The sequence below is a fragment of the Hippocampus zosterae genome, chromosome 5 (assembly GCF_025434085.1).
Source record: "Hippocampus zosterae strain Florida chromosome 5, ASM2543408v3, whole genome shotgun sequence".
Lineage (NCBI taxonomy): Eukaryota > Metazoa > Chordata > Actinopteri > Syngnathiformes > Syngnathidae > Hippocampus > Hippocampus zosterae.
In genome coordinates, this window is record NC_067455.1 from 5,017,385 (window position 1) to 5,032,753 (window position 15,369).

The window sequence follows — 15,369 nt, forward strand, 5'->3', positions numbered from 1 at the left end:
CGGGATCTCAGTTCATCCGATGGACGCTCCATTGTGCTGGCTCGCACTGATGGCCTACCGCCATCCGCTCTCGGTCGGAAGCGGCATCTGCCCCGTGGCGGGGGCGGGGGTCGGGCAAAAAGTATTATGGGATGCAGTAGGGCGAACACAAACATGATTGTTCTGGAACAAACCGCGAAGGTTTAGGAACATGTTAATATGACTTGTTAACACCCCCCCCCCACCTCAAAGAACTGTTCATACAGTATATTAGAGTGACGCGTTACTGGCATCACCAATCACCATCTTGCGATGATAGGCACTAATTTGCATGAAATGTCAGTGAATGACGGCCATGTTTTGTTCAAGCGGAGCGTGTGGTTGCGACATCCGCAGAGCAGATGTGCAAAGTGCCACCTCCCACAGTGTTGACACTATTTTTATTTGCTTGCCATTCCCCAACATTCCCTGTGAGTCACAACAGGTTTCCTTTTTCTTCCCCCCCCCCCCCCCCCCAACGCTTACTTCCATTTTAGAGAGCGTTTTTCCAAGACGAAAAAGGAACAGGACGGCAAAATGTTTTGGTTCAACTAGTTGGCTCAAGACCAGGAAGGATTTTCTTTTTCAGGCCAGATTGGACTCAGATGCTTATTGAGCAACTTGGGGGTCATAAACCTTCCAAGTGAGTGAAAAGTTCAAAGGTCTCGGCGCCTGATTCTATTTACAGTGGAACCTGACAGCAACGCTGGAGGACCTCCCAATTAGTTGACTCGGGGAAACTCGCTCACCCAGGGAAAGCTCGTCGGCACGCGGGCTAACAATTAGCATCCGCAACACAAGCAGTCATAGGCATTTTTGTTTTTGTATCCTCTGCGATGAACAACAAAAATCACTGACGTAATAAGAAGCTGAGAAAGGAGCTGAGCCTCCAGTAGAGTGCAGTCACATGTCTGGTTTTTTTTTTCTCATCATGGGGCTAACAATTAGCATTATTAGTTAGCAACACGAGTAGTCATAGGCATTTTTGTTTTTGTATCCTCTGCGATGATCAACAAAAATCACTGACGTAATGAGAAGCTGAGAAAGGAGCTGAGCCTCCAGTAGAGTGCAGTCACATGTCTGGGGGGTAGGGGGGGTTCTCATTATGGGGCTAACAATTAGCATTAGGCAACCGATTCAGGGTGTCCCCTGCCTACTGCCTGAAGAGAGCTGGGATAGGCTCCGGCACCCCCCGCGACCCTAGTGAGGATCAAGCGGCTCGGAAGATGAATGAATGAATGAATGAATGAATGAATTAGCAACACAAGTAGTCATAGGCATTTTTGTTTTTGTATCCTTTGCGATGAACAACAAAAATCACTGATTTAATGAGAAGCTGAGAAAGGAGCTGAGCCTCCAGTAGAGTGCAGTCACATGTCTGGGGGGGAGGGGGTTTCTCATCATGGGGCTAACAATTAGCATTATTAATTAGCAACACAAGTAGTCATAAGCATTTTTGTTTTTGTATCCTTTGCGATGAACAACAAAAATCACTGACGTACTGAGAAGCTGAGAAAGGAGCAGAGCCTCCAGTAGAGTGCAGTCACATGTCTGGGAGGGGGGGGTTCTCATCATGGGGCTAACAATTAGCATTATTAATTAGCAACACAAGTAGTCATAGGCATTTCTGTTTTTGTATCCTCTGCGATGAACAACAAAAATCACTGACGTAATGAGAAGCTGAGAAAGGAGCTGAGCCTCCAGTAGAGTGCAGTCACATGTCTGGGAGGGGGGGGTTCTCATCATGGGGCTAACAATTAGCATTATTAATTAGCAACACAAGTAGTCATAAGCATTTTTGTTTTTGTATCCTTTGCGATGAACAACAAAAATCACTGACGTAATGAGAAGCTGAGAAAGGAGCTGAGCCTGTATATTTCTGCTACGTTTCTAGGCAGAGGCCGTGTGACAGAAAGTTTTACGAGCAGCGGTTTTCGTCAGCCCGTGCGACTCCTGAGTCATCGTGACGCTGGGTCACTGTGACTCATGTTTTCATTTCAGAAGGACATTCAAGTTGACGAAAGCCCCCGCACTCAAGAGTTTTCCACTCAGGCCTTCCCCCAACCACTCAAGTTGCCTAATCGCACATACACACATAATAAAAAAACAACAACAACACAAAGCATTTTTGAAAAGTACAGAAAAAAAGCTATTCTACAAACAAATTAAAATTATCAGATTTTTTTTAACAGAATAAAAACTAACTATAATGCAAAATCTAAAACGCTTAAAACTCCTCAATGTAACTGCCACTGGACACAAATTGTTGCGTCAGGTGACGTTGGCAATGCGAGCCCGAGGGCGCTTGGATGTCAATTTATAGTTGACAGCAAGGGGGCAGTATAACCCTGAGATGGATTTAAAAACGGGTTCGTCGGGCTTCATTCGAAACCGAATTTTGTGTTGAGACTTGCTGGAGCGCTGAGTGCATATTGCGAAGACATTTTGCCTTGAGTTTCCCTTTCCATGAAACCCCCCCATAGTTTTAGAGTCATAAACAACACAGTACAAGAACCCCCTTTGACTGTTTACTAGCGGCGAGCTGCCACGTTTCAATTATCCGTCAAATAACTTTTCTCACTTTTGTAATAGTCTTTCAACAAGATGAGTCTTTCCTAATGTCGGCGGGCACCGTGACCGAACGACAGCATAATTGGCCGTCGCGGTTCTCGTACGCCATCCACACCCACCGACGCTAATAACGGCGCTTGCTTTTCTTGGCCGACACGCCGGCGATGGTGACGGGAGATTAGCCGACATCAAAGAGCGTCAAAGTGCCACCACATTAAAAGAGCCGACCGGGGATTTTGAAAGTGCAAATAGGAAAAAAAAAATGTTAGCAGGAGGAATGCGGGTGGATTCCAGGCACATGTATTGACATATGTTGGATTCAAGAGGGTGTTGTTAGTGGGGTGGAGATCTTTGGAATTGGCATCGGCGTGTCCATCAGGAAACGCGATTTGCCGGAGGTCACTGGCGTGGCCGGGGGTGTTGTGTGACCGCTCGTAGCGGACCGCCTGCTCCTTTGAAACTCAGCGGCGGCCATTTTGATGCCGGCAGGCGCACGATCCATCACCGCATCTTTTGTATTTACAATGCTGTTAAAGTCACGCTTTCACATTTCCGCTACGTCCAATATTACAACATTCATTCATTCATCTTCCGAGCCGCTTGATCCTCACTAGGGTCGCGGGGGAGGGGGGGGGGGGTGCTGGAGCCTGTCCCAGCCGTCTCCGGGCAGTAGGCGGGGGACACCCTGAATCGGTTGCCAGCCAATCGCAGGGCACACAGAGACGAACAACCATCCACGCCCACACTCACACCTAGGGACAATTTAGAGCATCCAATCAGTCTACCACGCATGTTTTTGGAATGTGGGAGGAAACCGGAGCACCCGGAGAAAACCCACAGAGGCCCGGGGAGAACATGCAAACTCCACACAGGGAGGCCGGAGCTGGAATTGAACCCGGTACCTCTGCACCGTGAGGCCGACGTGCTAGCATTGTTTGCGTAATATTATATACCATGAGTTGATGACTATTTATTTGGGGGGGGGGGGGTGATTTCAGATACAAGTGCTTTGCAAGCACGAGATAAACTCCCCTCAAAGGCACAATTGTGTCATTTGTACAAATACAGCTCGGATGTCAGAAGATTGAGAGCCAGTGTCCTACGGCACAAAGGGGGTACATATGGTTTGGGAATTCTGAGGGGGCGGTCGTTGGATCTCAAAAAGCGGACAAACCCCTCCATGTGAGGGAGCGATGGCCGCAATCGCTGGGAACATGCAAAGCGGGGGTGTGCGCAGAAAGCGTCCGGAGACGTGGCGTGTTTTTGTGCGCAGGCGCCGCGTGTCGCAACAGATCCGCTCTCGGTCTCAAATGACTGATGTGACGAATAGCGCTCGCGCTTCCGCACTGGGTCACGGCCCCCGCAGGGGTCATAAATCACTCCGAAACCTCTGACACGCCATTATGTGCCACTAGCGCCATCCCCCCAAAGGCCTCCCGCCCTCCCAGAGAGCCGCTTTTTACGGTCGGCGTTCACGAAGCCCCCCCCCCGGGTGGAGGGTCACGAGTGTCGCTCCGCCGGCCGACGCTAACTGGGCGAACGAGTTTAAGTGTCGCCATTAGGTAAAAAGGCCGCCATGAGCCGTTTTGGTTTAGGCGTGATGACGATAGCAGTCCGAAGGCCGAGGGGACTGGCCGGACGGAAACTGATGGGGGGGGGGAAGAGTTACATCTCCGGGAAGGCTGAGAGCAAGCATGAGGGGCATATCTGGGGAGTGTTTGCACAAACTTGTACTGCACGTGCGTTTTTATTTTCTGGTCTGGATGTATGGCTGACGTGAAGCCTCATCAAGATTGCGCTCATTTAGTGGCCAGATGTTTTTATTTACTCAAATGCTAATGGGGCGAAGTGCGCTATTATTCACTTCAACATGAGCAAATTTTCTTGTGATATTTGAACCTAGAGTAACATTAACTCGTTCAGTTTTCTACTTCTTTCGACTATTTGATAAATATGACCGTTTCCCGAAAAAGGTTCTTTTACACAATGTCTTTCTGTTCTAAATTATTCTCAAAAACACATTTTTTTTCTCATGATAATATGCATCTGGCGCATTACAATTTTAGTTTTGTAACGTTACGACTGCCGTATTTTCCGCACTATAAGGCATGCCGAAAAGCATTCGATTTTATCAAAAGCAGACAGTGCGCCTTATAATCTGATGTGTCTTATATACGGGATCAATATTCAGATTTCTTGGACGTAGTATTTTAAACATTCTGTACAGCGCTTTGTTACAACTTTAGCGGATGTAAAAGCACTATATTAATGTATTGTATTCCTTTAGCGTGGCTCCATCTAGTGGATGCATTTTGCAACCACAGCCACTATTGTGGCTTCCATTCTATGCGCCCTTCATGCGGTGCACCCTATATATGAAAACAGTTTTAAAATCCGCCATTCATAGAAGGTGCACCTTATAGTCCGAAATGCCTTATAGTGTGGAAAATACGGTAATTGTTCTTCATAATTCACAAATATTTTTTTTTTCTCGTAATGCGACTTTTGCACATATTGCATTTTAATTTCCTATCATTACAACTACTTTCTTGGACAACTATAAAACATTTTTGAAATGTCATTTATTAACTTATACTTTTTTTTTGCCGATTGTAACTTTTCCATAAAATATGTAATAATAATAAAAATAATAAAAATATGAGTCCCATTCAACTACAACTATTACAGACATTTCTTCTCCTCTTTGATGCTCATAAAGTCACACATTTTTTGTCACGTGTACTACAAGTTTATACATTAAAAAAAAAATATATATATATATATATATATATATATATATATATATATAACACGGCACTTAGTGGTAATGTCGAGAACAATAAACAATGTTGGGATGTATCGGACAGTCAAGTAAAGTTTGAATCTCAAAGTTGGACGATTGCGAAGAATTGGAGAGAAATGTCAAGAAAGGAGGCAGACAGCGGAACAACTAAGTTGCACGCTTGCCTGGCGGGATGTCAGAGTGTCTCATGGAATTGTCGACAGACATCTTGAGATTCCGCATAAAACGCAAGATCATCGCCAACACTTGAAATTTACAACTTGCGGGAAGACTGCACACTAATTCAATCAGGGGGAGACTGTTTGGGTAGGTGTCGGTGTTTTGGTTAGCGACAGAGTTCAAAGTTGTCTACATGCTACTGAGACAACGGGTACAGATGCGCTTTGATGACATTTTATTTTGTTGCTCCTGAGGTGGGGAGACACAGAAAGCATTCTCCAATGCATTCCTCCTTGCAGGACCATATTTCAACTACAATGACAGAATATCCAAGGAGTGGTAAAACATTTAGTCACCAGGAGGATTTATAATGGCAAAAATCACACATCTGAGGAACAACAGCGGATGATATAAGGAGTATGTGTCATTAGCAGCATTCCCGGTAGCAGTCCTGTTGGTGGTCCAGAAAGTCAAACTGGGCAAGATGACACAGTCATGAAATGACATCACCCATCAGAGTACATGGGTGTCCAAAGTCGGTCTCAAGGGCCGCTACGCTCCATGTTTTAGATGTGCTTCTACTGCCGCTTGGGAAGAAGCACCAATGGCTCAAGACAAACTACAGCTGGGGTTTTAGTTTCCGGATCTGGATTAGACACCTCTGAGTAACCCCACTTAAGAGTTGTCGCAAGATTGAAGAAGTCACTGGGCCGATTGTTGACTTTGACTCGCAAGCTCAGGCTGCAGATACAAGACCTGAATGGTGGTGGTGGTGAACTCACCTGAAGTGACTTAACAAGGCAGCAGTTGAGCAAACAGTCAAAAATGAATTTAAAAATCTGCTACATGACACTACTAAAAAAAATTCAAGTTGATTGTCAAATTAAGGTTAAAACAAAACTGTAGCATTCTGCTGCCTCCTGGTGGAGCACATCAGAAGGAGCATTACTATGAATTGGATTGCAGCATGAAATTCAGAAGCCGAAACAGTTTTTTTTTGGGGGGGGGGTGCTAGATTCCCGCATTAAAAACACAAACTTTTTTTTTAAAATGAAAATTCCATTCTGACGTACAAATGATGTAACATGAAATGAGACACGTGTTCTGAGTTCCAATCGTAGCATTCAGCTCGTATCTCAAGGCACCACTGGTGCCTAAAACAATGGGTGGCCATGTCGAGTGGGCCATAATGTGCACTGGCTCGCCTTTCCGGATTGGCTGCGCCGCAGTAAGACTGGAGACATGTCAAGACCACAACTGAGTCCACTCACAAAGATTTGAAAATTTATCACCACAGTCTGGTTTAGCAAACCTGGCAGCCGGCTGCAGCGCGTATAAATATCACATGAAAGTATGTTGGCGTCCGGCCTTCTAACACTGTTTGTGTGTGTGTGTGTGTGTGTGTATTTGGACTCTCACTGAGGCAGCAATGTGCTCAAGTGTAGGAACCGTTCACACACCTGTATATGCACTTAGTGCAACGTCATTTCCCCACCCGCTAATGTAAGAAGTACCATCCTGAAACGTGAGAGTCACGAAAGGGAGTTCTCCCCAGTTTCAATTTGAGACTGGTTTAATGTGATCTGCTTGGGAAAGGCATTCAAAATCAAACTTGGCATTGATTGGGCAATGTCGCTTCTTGTGCACACCTAGCAAAATTTTTCTTTTGATAAGTCACAGCAACAAATGAAAATGCCACATCTATGATTGGCACAGATGGCATTATGGGCATAAATAAATACACAAAATAAAAATATAAAATGCAAACAAAAATATAAATAAAAATAGAATTAGAAACAAATACAACAAAAATATGATGAAAATATTATACATAAAATGACAACATAAAATTAAACAAAAAGTTGGAAAAGTACACCAAATAATGAGGACAAAACATACACTGAAATAAGATTATTCAAATGAAAAAATGATGAGAAGTATTGGACAAATACAAGAAAGAATGACTTTTAAAAAAATGGAACAATTAAACCAAAAATAGAAATAACAGAATATCTCCCCCCTCCCCCCCAAAACAAACGGAATGGAACAAAAGTCCTTAAAAAACTCAATTGTGCTCTATTTTCTTGATTTGCCCCCATTTCTTATGGTTTTAAAATAGTCACTTGGCAAGAGCCCGGTTAAAAGTTGAGAAGGCTTCGACAACCACTGAACTGGTGTGAAATCCAAGTCGAACGAGGCGACAAGGCCTGAGAGAAGCAGAAGAACTTTGCCGCGATGACGGACAAGCACACAAAAGGCGCCGAACAGAAAGGCGCCCGTCAGAGAAAAGACGATGAAAGGCTACGTATAGAGAAAACGCCGCAACGGCCGATTAGCGGGCGTCTGACAGCGGGGGGAGGTGCAATGATTCATGGCACTCAAACGGAGTCAATATTTGCTCCATTCCGCCCGTCCGCTGCCAGGCTGCGTGTGCAGTCGGATGAGAAAAGCGGCAAACACTTTGACACTCCAGGCTGCCACGGTGAGAGCGGCCATTGAACAGACGCCGCGTCAGCCGAGACTTGCCGTGGCTGAACGTCAGCTGGCAAAAACTAGCCTCACGGATCCGAAATGCAATGGTGAGCGCCGGTGAGACGAGGACATTGGGCTCCTGAGAGGTCACTGCCAGGGGGGGCCTAATTGGCTCACCATATGACCTTGTTCAAATTCATCCAACATACAACCTTTATTGACTATTCAAGGGACAACAAGCAACGTCGCGTACGAGTGTGTGTACGAAGATGCGCCGCCGCTCAGAAGTTGGTCAAAGTGAATAAATGTGTTTTCAAACTACTTTTTAGCACAGGCATTCTATTTATTAAACCTGTATTTAGTTATCCCCACGACAAGGATGTTAACAACAGATTCTTCTCTGTAAATACAATAGATGGCAGCTATTCTTCGGAGAAAGGGATCACGCCGGCCCGCAAATAGCAAAAGTTGACGGCAAATTGACAGCCGTTGCTGACTAACTAGCTGCCAACAAAAAAGTAACCAAGTAAGCTCGCCAAATAACTGATGAACTAATGAAAGAAAATAAACTAGGTGAGTAAATGGTCAACTTTACATACAAACTACTAAAGTACGATAGCTAGCTAAATATCAAACAAACCAAAAAGAACATTTGCATAGGAACAACCAAGCTGGTTAAGTAAACTCGCCTCCTAACTGTCACGTCGCGAAGTGGTGGTGGACCCCAAAAAGCAGGCAGGAGGGAGCAGCGGGGTGTATTTAAAACAAAGAAAACTAAATCCAAAACACACAAAGTCCAAACAGCAACACACAGGACAGTAGCGACAATGACCCGACACTGAGTGTTCGGGTAGGAGTCCTTTTATACAACTAATTACCAAATGACCAACAGGTGTGCAGCTGCCGGGGGAGCCCTACAGTGCCACCTGTTGGTCCCTAAACCGAATCATGACACTAACAAAGTAATTAGCAACCACACAGGCTAGCAGGCTAACTCACAAAATGACCGACGGACAAAAACAAAATAAAAAACACCCACCCAAACTGACTAAACAGACTTAACAAATTAATAAGTAAGATTACTGAGGGGGAAAAAAATAAAATGAACAGAAAATGCACGGGAAAACAACAAACTACTACTAAAGTAATGACCAACAATGCAAGCAACTAACACACAACGAAAAGCAAACAAACAAAAATGAAGAAAAGTGTTTGTGGACAATAACACTTCAAAACTTTGACACACTAATAAGTAAGCTCAGCAACAGACAAAACAAAAAAAACAACAAGCTGGCTAACTGCTAGTTCGAGAACTCCGGTAAATCAAACAAGCTAGCTCTCAGACAAGCTCACAACAAGAAGTGAGCACAATTCTTGGCGGATCCAACTTGCTCGCAACAATCCAAACTTGGGTGCGAATGTTGTAATAAAAAGGACAAAGAACCCCTAAAATGCCAACAGGTCAAGCCTTTGTGTGAGTATTTATCTTTGTATACAAGCACATTAGCGGGCCGAGGGTGCGGGTGAGGCCTGAGGGACCGACGTGTCACAGGAGCCTCCTTTGCACACAAGACGGGACGTGGGGCTGCCGAAAAGACATAGAGGGGGCCCCCCTGAGAACTTCAATCAATACTGAGCCTGAGCTGCGCATATTCCCACACAAATTTGCATTTCATCAGAATAACTGGTTACAAATTAGAAGGGCCGACTTTTAGGGAACGCGGGGCCCACGGACATTTTGGACACGATTGGGGGATTTCAATGGAAAGCCTAAAGACAACTCAAACTCAGTAAAAGATGACTTTGGGATATTCTTGGGATTAAATAAATCCAGCGGAACATGCGAGGTTAAACTTTCTGTTCCAGCGATGAAATAATTAGAATTGTATGAACCTATTCCGGGAACACGTGCTCCGTGTTTTGCTTTAGTCACATGTGAACATTCTGAACTGTCATCGCAAGGTAAAAATAAGTTTGTCGTTAGCCGTGATTTAGAAAGTGTTACGTGGGTTCAATCCGGAGGTACATGAAAGAATAAACCAGTTAAATGGTTCGTTTCAAATTGTACGATTAAGGAACTGATGTTGCGTTATGCTTAAGTCGAAAATGTTATGTAAACGCTAGCAATGGTAAGGTTAAGTAAAGTAGATCCAACAAAATGACGGTTAAGAAAGTAAAATCAACTCTACAACTAATTGAGCCAGTTTGAGCACAATGTTAATTGCTAGCATTTGTCATCGGACGTTGCATCGGTCTGTCGTGGTGAAGAAGGAGCTGAGCCAAAGGGCGAAGCTCTCAATTTACCGGTCGATCTACGTCCCAACCCTCACCTATGGTCACGAGCTATGGGTCGTGACCGAAAGAACGAGATCCCGGATACAAGCGGCCGAAATGAGTTTTCTCCGCAGGGTGTCCGGGCTCTCGCTTAGAGATAAGGTGAGAAGCTCGGTCATCCGGGAGGGGCTCAGAGTCGAGCCGCTTCTCCTCCACATCGAGAGGAGCCAGATGAGGTGGCTTGGGCATCTGATTCGGATGCCTCCTGAACGCCTCCCCGGTGAGGTGTTCCGGGCATGTCCCACCGGGAGGAGACCCCGAGGAAGACCCAGGACACGCTGGAGAGACTATGTCACCCAGCTGGCCTGGGAACGCCTCGGGATCCCCCGGGGAGAGCTGGAAGAAGTAGCTAGGGAGAGGGAAGTCTGGGCTTCCCTGCTAAAGCTGCTGCCCCCGCGACCCGGCCCCGGATAAGCGGTAGATGATGGATGGATGGAACATTTGTCATTTTCGCAGAGGATAAAGAATATACGACGTACTGTTTATATTGTCTACATGCCGCCGCACCATTTGTGTTCATTTCATTAGTTCAAGGGGTTGTAGCACTATAACAGATTCTATTTAGTGTTAGCATTTAGCCCGCTGCCTGAAAGGCTAAGCTAGGAGGTTGTTTTAAATATGCCATTTTTATTTAGCCATTAAAATCCAACAGGACTTGAATCCGAATTGCTTGAAGTCTCTTTTTTGGAAGAATTGTTCAACCATTTGCTGAAGTGCTGAGAACTGAATTGAGTTCCTTGTCGACCATAGAGTGCTTGCAAGTTGGCGTCAAACGGCTCGTATCTCCAAAAAACTTGTAATCTCGAGTCACTCTTATCTGAAGGCGCCACTGTATCCGTGGCTAATTTGTCTATTTCCAACCAGAGCCGTGTTACTCAATTTACATTGAGAACCCATCCACGTGTAACTTACCCACCAAACGGCTCTGATCTGATTAAGCGCTCCTTCTTCACCGGCTTCAAGTTACCCTCTGAAAAGGCAGGGAGGTCAAAACTTCCCGGGGCGCCTCTGCACAGCGTTCAAATATGAGAGGAAGGAAAAGAGAGGAAAGGTTTATTCAACATGGAACGGGGAGAAAGAACATTTTTATTTTTTTTTAACGGCTGTTGAAATGTTTTGTACGTGTTGATGGCTGGAAACGGCGTGCTTCTCAGATGTGACATCCAGAGATCTGCAAGAGGTTGAGATGCATCTGTTTCACATGCGTGACATATCTTCTCGTCCGCAACGATATCGATAGACCAACACGAGAGCATTTAGCAAATTCAAAGCTGATGTCGGCCTCTTCCTCTCCGCAGCCACTCGCCTGCGGGAGCCGAGTGCAAAGGCAAATATTTGGGAATGGCTTTATTCGCTTAAACTGGCCTGAGAGTCAACATGACCCCCGACCTTCGTGTGAACCCACAACAACCTCCCACCCCCACCCCGCACCCCCTGAGAAGGATTCAACAGGTTGGCTCCAACAATAAACTCTTTCACACAGGAAACTCGCTCTCAAATACGAAAGGTGTCATCAGGGAAAAGCGGGTCAAGCGCGTGCGGCATAGCGCGCATATTTCACATCAGATCCAGGCCAGTTCAGAAATGGCTCCAAGCGAGCGGTTTCGCATCGCAGTGTGCGAGTTAAATTTACATTTTGCGCCTCATCAAAACTGAAAATGTAGCTCTTTCTTTTGTTTTTTTCTCTCGATCGGCTGGAAGTGTCCCAGAAAGGCTTCACTGGGCTGGAGACGGGTCCCTCAATCAGAAAAAAAAGGTATTCTTATGTGACGCCCCCTGGAATTAACCTTTAAGAAAAAGATGAGAAAGTTGCTCTTTAAATCAACTCGCTGATTAGCAAAACCGCTCTGCGAAGCAAAAGTTATTTTGAGCCTTGATAACCGGACGCTTTTGTCCGTCGGTTATCTACGAGCACTCAGCATCGGCCCCCGGCCGTCGAGAGAGTTCCAATAGCTTCCAACAAAAGAATCCGAGCGACGCGATGAAAGCCGGCAGATCAGAGAGGAGTCAGTCCAGATCAAACAAGGACCATGTGCAGGATTTTGCTGGTTTTTAATCTTGCAGTTTGTAAGGAAGAGAGAGGGAAGAAAAAAAAAACAGTCTGAAGCCTGGCTGCCAAAAAGCGGCCCGGGTGGGCCACTCAAGGTAGCAAAAAAATGTACATGGAAGCTACGCTAACTGTTGTCCATTTGGATGAGAAACATCTGCTCCAACATTATCCAAACATTCATTTCGACACGGCTCCAAAGTGAGGAAATCATGACAATTTGGAAGCGTGCTCACCGCAAAGTTGAATCCGAGAGGTTATAATTATTTTTGAAATTGCATTTGAGACTGACTTCACAATGTTCACGGTGGCAGTGGTCAGCGACACAGTATCAACACAGTGTGTCATTGTGTCGACACGCCTCGTGAGGCCTCATGGACACAACAATTTAGTAAATTGTCTTCGGTGTGCGTCGTGTGTTTGGCCTCACCTGGGGGTGGTGGGTGGGTGGGGGGGTCTCTGGTGCTGGGGTCACTTTAACTGATCACTCTAACTCAGGGGACTCAAACAACAGGGAGACTTGGACAACATGCAGGACAGTGGCCTTCCAGGACCTGAGTTTGACACCCCTGCTCGAACCAGAACCTTCTGTTAGCGGTGGCTTCATTTCAGCAGCTTTGCTTTTCCTGAAGCGTTGTCCTTTTTTGCCCCCTCACTCTGTACACACGAAAGGGGTTGGGGGTGGGGGGGCATGTATTTATAACAGGGTACCAGAGAAAAAAAAGTCAGGCGGGCCTATTTTGGGAGGTCTAGCCTTCAATCAGTCAGGCAGACAAGGCGGCAATGATACCGGGAGAACAATAGCACGCTGCCTGTTTATCTTCCTCTGGGCTGGCCTGGAGGGTTCTGCCTCCTGGTCCGGGTCGCCGTCACCCTGCCCTGCCTCCCTGAAGCAGGAAAACAGTCGAGGGACAAGAGGGCGAAGTCCTCCCACCACAGTCTCACACTTGACAAAGCTGGGGAGGGAATGCGCTTGCAGTTGTTTGTCACCCCCCACAACCCCTCTCCCCCGCCCCGATGTCTATCTATACCACAAAGTACTTTTATCTTCACTTAGTGCTACAGTACATGAAGGAATTCTGTGTGGGAGCCGTGTAAGGGTGAAGGGAAGCTGATATTGTTATCCATTAAGTCGAGATTTGAGGAGTGTGTCGTGTAGCTAATGGTGTGTGTCGTGGCTACGCAACCACTGGGCAATGTTGGAGCAACACACATGACGATGAGTACAAAATCTGCTGAAGGAAACCACAAAAGAGGATCACAATATCTGCAACTACGCAACAACAGCGAGTCTATAAATGCTGCTCAAAATATTTGGTACGCGGGTTCATTTAATGAGCTCCGATGGCAAAATGGAAACGCCTTGCAAAAAGTTGCATTTTCCTCTTTTGAGATACTGCGTTGCCTTCGGGTACAAGTTTAGATTGTTCGGAAATGAATGGAAATGTACTTAATCCATTTCACCCGCCTCCCCAAAAAAGAAAATGTCATGTATATTTTAGGAGGAAATGTTAAACTCCACAAAGCTGCTGTTCAGGTGATTTGTACTTACCTTCTTCATTTTTTTTTAAATTGTAAATTTGTAAAAATGCAGATTTAACTAACCCTAAAATACAGTCAGAAAAACAAACTAATATACAACGATGTAACATGTAAATGAAATTAAAATTTGCATCTCTTCAGGCGCTTGCTGGACAGGGAACCTGTGATTTTTTTTTTTTTTTTGGACATACAGCATTTAGAACGACATCACAGGGGAAAAGTGTTCCCTTGAGAAAACATTTGCACATTTTTATAGCCAAGAGTGAACAACAGCGTTGTAAAAAGCAGGTGCATCTCATATTGTTGACAAAGCACACCAAGTCCGAAAGCAGCGCAAAGACTTGGAAGCGGTTGAAAGAACCTAGCGGGACTCAAGTTATCTTCACCGAGCATGGGTGGGTTCGTAGAAGCGGCGTGTAGCAGCCTGTGGTGCTCGCAGCCAAAGCCGAGACGTGAAGTCGTGGCTGGAATGACACCACTGACTAATCGGGTACTTGGAAGGAGACTACAGTGCTTCCAGGTAAGTTAAATTCGCCACCCCCCACCCTAAAATAAAAAGTTTTCTTTTTTCAGTCAGAGTTTGGATGAGTTAGGCCTCTAAACCTCCCCAAAAAGTAAACAAATTCTTCAAAAAGAGACTTGATGCTACTTCCACTTGAAGTTTACTGTATTGTCAAAATATCAAACAAAGAACTCTTGTGTATTTCAAACCACCACAAAGCTCCGCTTGAGGAAACGCGAGTGCGAGTAAACAATGCAAAGTTTGCATGGAGGGACGCCATTTTGGAAGTAACCGAGACGTGAACACAAACGGTGGAGCAACACATTAATGGTGACAATATTCACTAGCATTTATTGTTGTTGTTTTTATCTGCATGACGGTATTCTGCATGCTCCTGCTGGCCAGAAGGACCCTGAGGGTTGGGGGGGGGGGTGGAGGGGGGGCAGAAGTTTGTCATTTTGACTGATTTGAATGGGGAAGGAAAATTTGCGGCGCAAGTGTTTTGAGTTGAGCAAGAATGTCGAGTAAACTCATCTCCATGCACCACTGTACCCAAAAGAATTCTCAGAAACGCCACAGCCTGCCTAATTTTAGTCCCCTGTGACGAACTGTAGCTGTGTCAAATGAAGGTCAAAGTGTTCAGGTGTGTCACAGATTGTGATTCTTTCCGCTGCGGAAGAACTACACACACACACACACACACACACACACACACACACACGCGGTGCTGATTTTTCCACAGCAGGCTTTGTTCAAAGCTGCTCCGTTTATCCACCCTTGTGTTGTGACTCATGTCTTTTCCATCCTGTTGCCCTCCCTCAATTAAAAAAAAAGAAAGACGCATCCAATCATTCTGACCCGGACCTTGACTTGGCAGAGTCCACCAAAACACACACGAAAACACACCGTGGCGACTTGCTG

General features: G+C 45.5%; 1 protein-coding gene across 1 annotated transcript in view; it reads left to right on the forward strand.

Moving 5' to 3' along the window:
* ca14 (carbonic anhydrase XIV) overlaps window positions 1-15,369 on the forward strand; it is a 159,703-nt gene that overhangs the window by 66,399 nt on the left and 77,935 nt on the right. The gene's annotated exons all lie outside the window — the stretch shown is intronic.